Raw genomic sequence first — 13,732 nt, 5'->3', positions numbered from 1 at the left:
CGCTGCTATCTCCTCCGAGCTGTAGGATGCCAAGGATATACCTGTCGCGTCCCCTGACAACTGCTGCACTGTGAGATTGTCCTCCTGAATGGGCCCCTCAACCCAACACTGCGGGGCTGATGGAGCGTCACGGGCAATAGTCATGCATATTTGCGGTAACCGAATATCTTCAGGATTAACATCTGGGGTAAACACTCAAGCGGCCCAGCTATAATGAATCCTTGCACCGCTGGAGCTAGAGAGCCAATTTCCATCTTGGTTGCGGACGTAGAGTTATCAGGGCTTTTGCTTTCAGAGAACAACGAGGTAAGCGTTACCACATCATCTCTCTCCTCGAAGAAATCATACCATCGCTCTTGGGCGCGCCGACAGTAACGGCACCCCCCACAAGGCAGGTCTTCGAGACGAACAGACCTTCCTAAGACTTTGCAGGGCTGAACTATTTCTCTTGAGAGTGCGTCAGCGTTCGTGTGTTTCTTGCCTGCACGATGGACAATGTTCATGTCATATTGACTTAGCTCCTCAAGCCACCTTGCTATTTGGCCCTCCGGATGGTGAAAGTTAACTAGCCAGGTCAGGCTATGGTGATCCGTTCGCACTATACACTCCCGTCCCAGAAGGTAATGGCGGAATTGCCTTGTGAATTTTACAACCGCCAAGAGTTATTTGCGTGTAGTGCAATATCGACGTTGCTCGGCAGAGAGCACAGCGCTTGCGTAACCTTTTGTTCGCTCGCATCCATCCTGAATCTGACTTAACTCTCCCCCAACCGCGAGGTCCGAAACGTCCGTGTCGAGGATGAATTGCCCACGACTCGTGGGGATCGCAAGATCAGGCGGACTGGTAAGACGCGCAACCAGCTCCCTAAAAGCCTGTTTCTGCTCTTTTTCCCATCGAAAAGAAGCCTTGCCAGTTACCGCATACAGAGGGCCGGCGATTTCGGAGAAATGGGAAATAAAATTCCTATGATAATTCGCGAAGCCTAGAAACCTCTCAACTGATTTAGTGTTCGTTGGCACTGGCCAATCACGAACGGCTTCAATATACTGGTCGCCCATTTCTACCCCATCCAAGCTAATTGGTCGTCCCAAGAATTCGACCTTCTGTCTAAAAACTCGCATTTTTTCGGCTTGAACTTCAACCCATAGAAAACACTTGACGCATGTTATCCAGGTGTGCGCTTGGTGAGGCTCCCAGGATGAGAATGTCATCCAGGAAGGCAAGAGCAATCTTCCAATTCAACCTCTGCAAGACAAGGTTGATTGCTCTGACAAAGGTCGCGGGGGTAATCCAAACTCCATATGAGTAAATTCAAACAGTCCGTGCTTGGTTATAAAGGCCGTCTTCTTTCGGTCTTCGGAAGCGACCTTAATCTGCCAATAAGCGGCATTGGCGTCGAGCTTCGAGAACCACTGATTACCCGCTAGTGTGTCAAGACACTCTTCGATGAGAGGTAGCGGGTAAGTATCCTTAACTGTAACTTTATTTAGAGCTCGGTAGTCAACGCACCACCGTACACTGCCATCTTTTTTTCTAACTAAAACGGGGGCGGCAGCCCAGTCTGAATTTGAAGGCTGTATTACCCCTGCTGCTAACATCTTATCCAGGTGCCCTCTTCTTCCCCCTGGAAAACGGCAGGTGTGCGTCGCATCCTTTGCTTCACAGGTCGCGCGGTTCCAGTTTCGATCCGGTGCTCTAAGGCATCGAAATTCCCCAAATCTAAGTCACTTGTGGCGAAGACATCGGCATACTCATTGATCAATTGTAATGCCTCCTCCCGCACCTCGGGTGGGGCATGAGTGCGGATATCTTCCAACAGGGTCTGAATATGCGACTGGGACTTTACCTGGCCTTCTGAACCCACCTGTCGCACAGTTGTGGGTGGTAGCCCACCTCATGTGCAGGTAAAGCTGTGGCCAGCAATTCTCCTGCGCGAAAAATATGACTTCGCGGAGTCATGTTTATGAGACATAATTTTCCCTTATCCCCCGTCTCGTTGAATGTGCGGATGGGGAGACACCGACCGGGAAGTTATTTGTCGGTTCTAGGATGAAATCAGGTAGCTCCTTCTCTATATTGCAATCGATAACCCCCACAGACAAAGGAGGTAAACGTACTCGCCGGACTGTGACACCCTGAACTGAGTTTGTGTTAGCCTTATGCATAGCTTGTATAGTCATGCTGCCCCCTACCCTTAGTTCACCAGCTCCGCAATGCAACTGCACTTCATTTTCCTGCATAAAGTCGATGCCAATGAGCATATCGTCCTGTAGGGGTGCCATATACACCGGATGCCTAAGACGCATGTCCCCTATCTCAATGTTCAGAGGACCCAAAAGGCCTACTGACATGGTGGCCCCACCTCCAGCAAGGTTGACGTCGATGTTGGAAAGGATTTTTGGAGGCGGAGACATTTGTTCATAGACCCTTTGTGATATCAGGGTTATTTCGGCCGCCGTGTCAACAACCGCGCTTACTTCAAGGCCATTCACTACTATGGGTACTCGCCACCGCACTTTCTACGCACCTTAACCCCCCAGATCTCACTGAAGGTATAACTCGTCGCTGCCCCCACAGTTGGGGATTTTGAGAAACGCACATGTTTGCCCTCAGGCTCCTTGTCTTGGCGCGAATTTGAAGGAGCTGGCGACCCGGATCTGTGTCGATTTGGACACTCACGGCGGAAGTGCCCTACTTCATGACACTCAAAACATTGGCCAGACTCCTGCGGACACCGCCATGGGCTGGGGGAAGAACTTCCCCTTCGACCCTGAGTAGCTCCGGCCCCTTGACCTCGCCCTGACCTACCACGCGAACTCTGCTCAGATCTAGGTGATCTTTCTTGGTCGCGACCTTCATACGTAGCTCTACGGGGGGATGGAGATTTTGATGGCTCCCCACCGGATGACTGGCTCTCACCAGGTACGGAGCGCACCCCTTTTCGTCGGTGGGCTAAGGCTTGGCGACTAAGTTGGTATGTCTTAATTCGGAGTACGGCCTCATGGATATTGACAGGGGGGCTGTCGATCAGCCTTCTGCCTGCGCGCACGTCGAGGCAGCCCATCGCAAACCGCAGCACGGCTTGCTCTTGGAGCACTTGTCCCGGGGACTCTCGCCCGTACTGCTCTAGGCTCTCATCCGTCCCTTGAGTCATGGAGTTAAACTCCACTTGCGACGCGGCCTGCAACGTACTCTTGCCGAACCGTTGCTCAAATCGAGAGGCTACTTCATTGAATGTCATATGCTCACCCCGTGAAGAGAACAAGTGGGAAATATCTCAGTGCTGGTCCCTCTACTGAGACACTGGGAGCCAATAGGCTATCATCGTCATCCCATCCATAATAACGAGCCAAAGTCCTAAATTTTGCATAGAACAAACCCCACTCAAGGCCACCAGTGTATTTAAGACTCTGAAAACCTGTCATAAGTCCCGAGGGACGAACTTTCCCTAACTGATGGGGGCACTGATGGAACCTCACTACCAAACAACCCAAGCCCAGTTGCTGGACTGGAAAAATTGACAACTGGTATAGGCCCACTACTGATTGGCCTCTATGATACCCCTGTCCCGAGATGAGTGAACATGAGTGGCTTTGGTTCCGGGGATTCCATACATGCCGGTACATATGCCCTCTGAGGCATATGTTCGCCATGGCCCATGGAATATGATGCATCTGGACTGCTATACAAAGGCTCCCCCCGCGGCACCTCCCCCTTACTTCTTCGCAACAGTGCTTCTCCACTATGCACCTCTGAGGGATTCCTAACCCCATTCCCCTGACTCACCTGACTGGGAAACACTACCCCTGGGGTATCCCCATATTCACTGAATGCATGAACATTAGTGTGACCCACTTTAATTCCCTGTTCTGACTCGGGTTGACCCCCCTGTAAGAAAGCTACATGACTATTAGTGGGAGTGACTTGAGTGTTGCTTGGAATACTAGCTACAAATGTGTGAACTCCTGAACCAGTACCCCCTATTTGACTACTCATAGTGGTTGTGTTGGACCCGCTCACCATATTGCTAGGGCTCTCCTCCCTGGAACTGGATCCCTGGGAGAAGCTACCTCCGTGGACCCTGATTTCCCAACAAATATCTGTGTTAGTTGGCTTAATTGGGTCTGAACCTCTTTCAACCAGGTCGCCACCTGATCATTGCTTGGTACAGACCCCAAGACTGGGTGTGGTTCATCCCCCGTGACCCCCCCTCTAGGGGTTGTATTTGTACTTGGCCTATCCGTCTTCCCCGGGGTGAGGGACATATCAACCTCCCCGATTACAGTGCTATCCTCGCTCCATCTGACACCTGGCGTACTAAACACCGGTGGTCTAAAGGGGGTTATCAGACCGAATAAATGATCCACCCTGTCAGGCTGAGAGTCTCCCCTGTGTATTGACATCCTGCCCCGGGGCTCCTTCTAAAACCACCCGGTCTAGTTTCTTCACCCCTAAGGACACCCCTGCCACTCATGAATGCGGGACCCCCCTACCCCGATCAAAAAACCATTGCCGTTCGCATATACTGGTATATGTATGAAAAATAGTAATGAGACAAATCACTTTAGGTAAATTAATATGTGTATTGACAAAAACAACCTTTGATTTAACTTACAAATATTCAAGAGTATTAAATGGTGGCCTGGACCTCGTGGAACTTTTCCGGAAGAGAGGGAATAATTACTTGAGCCCGATCTCAAATATAACCGCCCCCCCCAAATACACTACACACGCAAATTAAATCTGGTTTACGGGGACCCTCGCAGATTTACATATGAAATAATCTGAAAGATTTTTTTCACATCTACATGGCTCAATATTAATAAAAATTTAATCCTTTTGTACATAATACGTTAAAAGTAAGACTTGTCAGTAAATGTTACTTTCTACTTGCCCAATACCATACGAATTTAAACATTAAGGAAAATTTAAATTATCAAATAATGATCAATACAGTAAAACTCTGTAATTCGTTACATGCGCGGATCTAAAAAGGGGGGGGGGGGGTCAGGACCCCCCTGGAATTTGCAAGGTTATTATATGTATTTACTAAAGCCCAAAAAAATATATTGGGACCCCGTTGAAAAACGCAGAAGGGTATAAATGTGTTTGACATTTGCGCGAGTTTTGGTTTTCTTTTGCTTATCAAGAATTTCTAGGTTGGATTTTTTTCTCACTGTGGTGGAACCCCCCCCCCCTTTGGAAAAAAATTCTGGATCCGCGCCTGCTTTACAACCGTACACAAATTCATTTTAAATTTATGGAAAGGTCAAAGGTCAAGGTCATTCCAAAACTGACAGCTTTTTATATCTCTTTTGTCTTTTAACATATACTTAATGTCTACACAAATTCATTTTAAAACTTTATACAGCTGGGATTCCAAGGCAACTTCCCTATATTAATGTTGATGGAGACTAACGATATGAGATTGCACAAAATGTAAGAGATACATGTGTAACTGTTTTGGCACAGTAAACAGAAATGTTAAAATATAAGCATTAAAAGTCAAATCTAAATGGTAAGCAGTGTGCATGAAAAGATAGCACTATTTACAAAATGATAAAAATGTACATGCTGTTATTGTTTATAAGAAATGTAATTGAAAATAACTTTCGTCTGATGAAGTTTCACAGGTGTGATGGAATTCAAAAATATCTGCAGGTATACATCAAAATATAGAAAACATGTGTACATAACTTGCACCTGAAATAAGATAAATTCTGTTATTACTGATTTTGAATGTTTTTTTTACAATAATGGAGATCATATCTTATGAAACAGGAAAACTTTTTCACTGGAGTATTTGGACATTATGCAAGTTCGTCTTTCAGCAGCATTTTATGTGCAATAGGAACTTAAAGTTCAATGCTTTGCATAGTCATTCCAATGGTGGTAAGTCACTGGGAATGGCAACATTTGCACAATTAGGTCTTCCATCTATTCATTGGATCATTGTGACACATCGCCATGTCTTTGCAGCTGTGCTCTAATCATACTGTCTACAACATAATCCTTATAAACAGTATCTTCAAGCAGGCAGATTTCACATGTGGAGTCCCCAAAGGAAAGTGCTTCAACTTGTCCAATGACCTGTCTTTCACGAGGCTCTGTTTTCTGTGGACAAGAGTGAGAATTTAACATCGAAATGAACAACTTGCATTATTCAGTTTTTATTATTCATTAACCAAGGAATCTAAAAAATATATTAAAGGCATTGTTTTCATTAGCATTGTAAAAATTACTGAATTCATTAAAAGAAGAGATGAAAATCAGACCTGAAGGGTATCATATAAAGCCATCCTTGTAACAAGTTGGTTAAGGGGAGAAATTTGTGCTCACTATGAGTTTAATTTTCGGCATTATTTGATCTGTTAGTATATTTGGCTTTTAAAAATGATAATTTTAAAATGAAAATGTTTTGATTTGTTCAGAGTAAGTATCTTAATTGTTGTGATTCTGGTGGAGTTTAGAGTTTTTCTTTTTTGCCATTCTGCAACTACGCAATGTGACACTTCAATGTAATCTCCGATGGTGATTGTTTGGTTAGCCAATTCCCTCCAAAGGGTCAGCTCTACATGGGTTTCATTATCTTGAAGAGTTAGGGTCCTGACTTTGGTTTCTACTTGACTGACCTGCACCGTTTTAATAGCCTCATCTTGTGTCAAGAAATATACATGTTCAATAAACCATTCCATGATATTAAAGTGGTCAGAATGAAGGTCTTTGGCAAAATGGTTAGGAAATCAAAGGGAAACAATGCATTTTCGATAAGTCATATATTTTATAATTATCTTACCTTGATAACTTCTCCACGAACTGTCAGAACTGATTTGATTGAGGACTCCCGTAGGTACGATAAGGCTTCCCTGAGAATATCGTAGTGTACTCTCTGCATGTACTTCTCTGAACTACAAATGTATGACGTCATAATTGAAAATGACGTCAAGTCACTGCATACTTGAGCTGCAATAATGGGGAGAGTGTCATAAACTTTACACCATATTTCAATCTGCATATTTAGTTTCAGATTGCTAGTTTAAAATAAACGTGTTTTTATCATTTTTTCAAAAGTCTAATATATCCGAATAATATAGATACCTTTGCTTTATTACTCTTGTTTCAGAGTCAGCGTGTTCAAACTACGTACGAAAATTTACGCTTGACATTTACCCTTTTTTATACCTGTGGACAGAGGCAGAATTCATAATATGTGTATAAAAGAGCCTGGCGCAGGTTGTTAATGAGGATTTATTTAATATCTTTGTGGAAATATGTAAGAGGAGTTTCCCCTCTAACTGAATCCTGCTTGGGAAAAATGTATGATGGAATTGTTTTAAGATGACGATATTCAGCGGAAAATACCCCAGATTTGCCGGTAAGTTGAAGTTAATATGAAATAAATTGTTCCATAGAAATAGTATAACTTTTCCCAAGCACATTTCGGTTTCACAAGAATGCATCGAGTTTATTTATTTGACAAAAAGTTAATAATAATTATGTTAATAACCTGCGCCAAAGCGATTTATGTGAAACATTTCAAAAAAGAAGAAATGACCGTCACGTGATCAACAAGGTCATGAGACATCGTAACAAATATGTCTATATATAGCCTATAGGATTCTCTGTATGAATTTGGCGTACTGAAGTACGTAACTTAAAAATAAAACTCAAAATCATCTTTGCAATGCAGTGTTACGTTTTCAATGCATTTTAAGCCTTAACAGTACTGAGCCATCACTTCTTTTAAACTTTTTGTTGGGGATGGTGGCACAATGAGTGTCAGGCCCTTTGAAGCTAGGGTAGGTGGAACTGTCACAGCCTGACCTGCCATAATTTTGGATTGCTTGGAGAACACGAGTCTATTTCCTTTCACAAGGAAATTTCTGTTGGTTAATGATCGCCATAACTTTGGAACGAAGAAAGATAGAGACTTTATATTTGGCATGTATACTTCACTAATTAGGCCCTTTCATATGAACCAAGGTCAATGACCCTGTGACCTTGACTGTGTCCTATGTGCTAAACATAGCTTTTTATTTAACCTTCATCATAATGTTTGAACCATGAGAGATAGAGACCTCATAATTGATATGCATACTTCACTAATCAAGTTCTTTCAAATAACACCAAGATCATGACTTTGTGACCTTGTCACCTTGACTGTGACTTGTATGCTACAAATATGCTTTTGCGAACTTTGTTGCCGCCGGGAGCATAGTGTTTCACAAGCACATCTTGTTATATATATATAATACTTTAAAAAAAACGTTCTTTGTGTATATTGCTAATGTATTTCTAAACATGAAATTTAATACTATTTGAACTCTTTAAAACCATTTTTCATGTTTAAATTTAAGAAAAGGGTATGAAAAGTTTTAACTAGGGAGATTCTTTAATACGTTGGCATATTGTAGAGGACCCTGGTGACAGAGTTAGGGTACATTGGATAAAATGATACTGGCAGAGTACTCGTTCTATTTAGTGTTTTTATTTAAGCCCTGTGTCTGCACTTTCTGTCAATATCATAAAATATGTTAATCCTTATTACTGTGTAACTAGATGCAGATCTGTAGCTCTCCAAAAAAAAATATTTTGACAGACCGGAGAGCTACAGTGCCACCCATTGAAAAAACTGTATGCAGTATTTATTGCGCACAAAAAGTTGTGCTTAGTTCTGGATTAATTCTTCCAAATTCTTACATCAATCGCGAAAAAAATGTACATTTTTTTTTCTTAAAATGCCTTTCTCCTGTATGAAGTACTCTCGTAGTTGACATATGCACGAAGTGCGTTGGACTGAATTATCTTGCAAATCAAAATGGCAGTATAAATAGACGATATGTTTGATGATCTCAATTTCAGGTCCAGTAGGGCTATTTACAAAATTATAAGGAACGTTTCGTTGTGGAAACAGTGAGAGAATATGTTAGGAACACACGGTTAGTAATATTTGAGATGACAGTTTAAAACACGGAGAAATGAATCGGGAAACAGCGCACGTCTTTGTGCGCAATTAATATACAGTTTTTTTCAATGGGTGGCACTGTAGCTCTCCGGCCTGTAAATTTTATTTTCGGAGAGCTACAGATCTGCAGCTACTGTGAAACAAGAAGCAAATCGAAATATAATTTGAAGATAAATGCTAGGTTTTTTCCGCTTATGGTGACGGGTAGTTAAGGATAACTAGTTCACTTTTTATGCATCAAATAATTTACAAAGTGCATTGTCGTGTTGCTCACTTTTTTCTTTCCAGTGATTTTCATTGAAGTTTCTCCTAGACTAAAATTTTTGTTTATGCCAGTTACTTGGGGGTGAATTTCACATTTTACTGGAAGACGTCATCCGGATTCAGTACCTTGATTCTCAAACTCCACCAGACAAACCCACTGCATAATGCAAACATGGGGCTGGAAAAGACGAAACAACGAACCAGAAAGATTTTGTTTTTGGCAAGGAATTAATGCCGATATCACCGAACTTATTACAAGTTGCGGAGTGTGCAATCAATTTAAGAATAGTCAATAAAGGGAGCCATTACTTCAATATGGAATACCCGATCGGCCTTGGCAAAAAGTCGGTACAGATTAATTAGAGCTAGATTGTCAAAATTGCATTATCATAGTGGATTGCTTTTCAAAATTTTTTGAAGTTGCAAAACTTACATCAACCAAGAGCTCAAGTGTTATCAAGAAATTAAAGAGAACTTTAAAAAAAAAAAAGGCATACCAGAGGAAGTTATTTGCCACAACGGACCACAATTTTCAAGCCTGGGGGTCAACGGTTAAATGGCCACTATGTAGTGAAATTTCGAGCAGGCAAAAAAAAGTGTGTATATTTAATATATTGTGCGACATTTGAAGATGGGAACGATGTGGAATTGGTTTTTAAGCGCTAAGCGCGCATGCGCAAGCGATTTATAGGGTGTCTTCAGATTTTCACGATCTTTTATTCAACGCCCTCTACCGACCGCATATATCAGGGCTGCATTCAATACCATAGTTGTTAGTAAACTTACACGTAGTTTAATATATGCTACATACCCATGGCAGTTGTTTTGAAAAGACAGCTCGTCTACCCATAAGATGTTAAAATAAATTCTTTTATACAATCATTACATTTATAACTGAAGTATGAAAAAAGCATGCAAAAATTGAATGTGTGTCACGAGACTTTCCGATTAGATAAAGAACATTCCTTCAGTTAGTATACCGGTATATACAGCATGTCGCGTGATGCAAAGTGTTATCCAAGTAGGATATATAACAGGATTTCAAACTTAGCATAAATATTTATATTCTTTACGTGGCTGCTATTCTTGTTCAAATTTCGTATCTGTACTTAATATCCATCTAGCACTAAGATCTTGAACGCACCCCTGACGCGCCCTCTATAAATAATGATAATTATGTAAATAAATGGGTTCTATAATGCCTTTTCAAGGGCTACTATTGTTGACCTAAATTATCTCCGTGGTGTATTATGGTTCTTTTTAAAGGTGATTATATATAAATTATATATTTTAATGTTGTATATTATTAAATGACGAACTATATTACGCGGAGTGATACATAATATAGCGCCGCTGAGCAAGTTATGTAACTCTACTGAGTCGTCACTGAGTCGTCTAACAATACCCGACCCTCTGTCCGCTACTTTAATGTAGAGTTATCATAATAGGTGTTAATTAGTACAGTCGATATCAATATGTACGGAAATCCTGCGTTAGGGGATAAGGGCGGTTCTTATCTCTGAACAATATGGTGCGTATTAACAGTATACTGGCAAACACTCATTATGTCACAAATGTACATGTAATCTCTGTAGTGGTAATTCGAAAAACTAAATGTCCATAAATGTTTATATATTGATACAAGTACCAAAAAAAGATTTATGCGCACGTGTATTTAAGTCTCATTAAGCTTAAAATTTAAATGAGTATTAAAAAATCAAATTGGAATTAAATCTTTTAGAAGTATACAGTGTAATTCCATAAAAAATTATTTATTAAACTAGCTTTTATATTTAATTTGTATTTACATTTTGTAGTTTCATTACATAATTTTTCACGCCGTCTTCTGCATAAGCCTTTATTTCAACAATGTAACTTTTATACAAACGAGGATTTTTATTTTCACACTTGCATTACACAGAGGGCAATCAATTATAATGATTTCACAGCATCAAATTATCCTTTAGCGGTACAAACTTGAACGCATTTATATACAGACTATACTTGTTCTGTATAGTTTTTATCCCAACAAAATATTTTGATGACCAAAAAAAAAAAAATCCATTTCACTGAACGATTGGGTGTTAAAAAACTGAAGCATTTTAAAGTATTTTCGCCAAAATGAGTTCAAGAAAAATACGAACGAATTTCAATGTGATATTTTTTTTCTAAGTAGAAGAGTATGTGATTTAACATTTTTATTTTAAAAAGAAATATTGTCAATTCTGCTTCAAATGAAACACGAGAAACAGAATGGCCAAGCCTTTTCTTTTAAATTTCGGTAAAAATAAATTATAATTCATGTGTGTGAAAGTCAGAGATGACGGATCACAGGTACAGGAATCCCCCTTCATATTGTACACTTGTAATGATTGTGTGTATATATTACAAGGTCCTATGCTAGGAATTTTTATTTTGTAAAAGTTTATTTATATAAATTATAACTTTATAAATATTTATGAAGAGGATTAAATATTAAAATATGCTAAAAACAGTTCAAACAAAATATTATGCCATTTTAAAAATCGTTAATTCATAATCCTAATACATTTTATCATTAAAGATGAACAAATAAAAAATAATATCTCATTTCTCCCTGTACACTTTCAAACACAATAGACAGATCACCCCTGCGGCCGATGATAACAAATAAAGTCACTGACAGCCAATTTTGAATTTTAGTACGAATAATATTCTTCATATTCTTAAGAGTAGAATTATACATTGTTCAAAATTTCATTAAAAGGTTTTGTGTTCTCTACTTTACATTCAAGAGAAGGATATCAGCAACATTTTTGTTGTATTCAAAATTTTTTCCCTCCCCCCCCCCCAAAAAAAAACAACAACAAAGAAAACTTTACAGCTAATGCAGAGTTTAATACCTAATCTGAAATGAGGTAAGTCAGAAAAAAAAATTGGATGTAATATTGATATAAATTCAATTTTATCGCAGAAACCTGGATCCAAAATGCAACACTTTGTAAATTTTTTTTCATTTTTTAAGACGTTATATATTAAAGTAACAAAACTTACACTCGGTTTTATTTAACGTAACAGTCAAGGCGATCAAAAGGCGGGTTTAGTTGAACCATGCTTAGCGCTTCCCAGTACTTTCAGTACTTTGATTAAAATCATAATGGACCTAGAGATAACACCAATGTAAATAGTGCAAGAGGGTTTTGTGTTGTTGTTTTTTTTCTGTCTCTCGTTTTGCTGAACACAAAGAACAAAAGAATATGCGTCCTCTATTTTGAATTCCAATGACTCGATCACTCGCTGGTTTAAATAACTCAGTTGTGATTATTATTATGGTTCGAGTTCTCTTACACAATCTAAAACTCTCCTACAAACGGTTATTTCATTTCATTTCATTTATGTTTCAAATCACAAAATGCCTAAACAAGGTAAAAAAAAATTCACGTGGAGGTCTTGGACAGCCCCATAGTGCCAAACCTTTTTTCTAAAAGGGCTTGTAAATACAGTAGTGAATATGAAGACTTTGATGATGATGCAATAATTGACACATTAGTAGGTTCATTTAATAAACCAGAAATAATGTCAAAATTTGTTGAATGCATCTGCTCCACAAGAGAACTAGTAGAATCACTATCACTCATCTCCTTCCTAGTCTGACAGAAACATTACAGAGTGTACTTGATCCTCTCAGGCCAAAATAAAAAATACCTTTGTTTCCCCTAACACGACCGACTCAATTAAATCGCGCCGACTGAAAAGATTTTTTAAATAAGTTGATTCAAATATTTTTTTTATTGTTAACCAAGTTTTATAAAATACAATTTCATCAAAATCAGTTTTTATCAGAACGGCTGACATTGTTCTACTGTTTTTTTTTTCCCCCATAGCATTTCAAGCATTTGTTTGAAACAAAATGACGTCTAGATGTGATGACAGGGCATTTGCTCTTCATAAAACAATGGCGACGTCTCAATCTTATGCTTTTAGCTAATTGGAATTATTCACTCTTGAAACAATTCGATAATAAAATTTACCAATTGACTTATTAAAAGTGCTTCGGGGGTGTCTTGGCGTCTCCATGTGAGTAAATAAATTTTCGAAAGGAACGTTAAACAACAAACAAACAAACAAACTTGTCTTTGAAATTAAGGTACCTAATACATGGTAAGGCCCGCCTCATGAATAGATGAAGGGCCCACCTAGTGAAAACATAGGAGTTGTTGTAAATATGTCTGCATATTCATCCTGATAAATATGATTCAGATGTCCTTTCTTCATGCCTTTGTTTAGTGATTAAACTTTGTGACTACGACATTGTATTTCGCATTTTTATCATTTTTAGATTCGCTTTGGTTCAGTTAAATATTGTTAACATATTCTTTTCAAATAGTTTTTAAATCATGATTCAGCTTCCTGAGACGTCCAGTGTATTTTTCATTAATTAAGCCCTTGAAGATTGGTTATTTCTTTGGTTTTAACCCCTTCGAGATTTTTTAGGACGACATTTAAACATTTCCCCATTGCGTA

General features: G+C 39.5%; 1 pseudogene; it reads right to left on the bottom strand.

The window, feature by feature from the left end:
• Positions 1 to 5,855: 5,855 nt before the first annotated feature.
• Positions 5,856 to 7,945, bottom strand: LOC134252457 (uncharacterized; annotated as a pseudogene).
• Positions 7,946 to 13,732: the final 5,787 nt, after the last annotated feature.

This window comes from Saccostrea cucullata, unplaced genomic scaffold, assembly GCF_032062105.1.
Source record: "Saccostrea cucullata isolate Sc308-1 unplaced genomic scaffold, CSIRO_AGI_Scuc_v1 ctg7518, whole genome shotgun sequence".
Classification (NCBI taxonomy): Eukaryota; Metazoa; Mollusca; class Bivalvia; order Ostreida; family Ostreidae; genus Saccostrea; species Saccostrea cuccullata.
The sequence above is the reverse complement of the archived record's forward strand: the minus strand, read 5'-3'. Positions and strand labels throughout refer to the sequence as shown.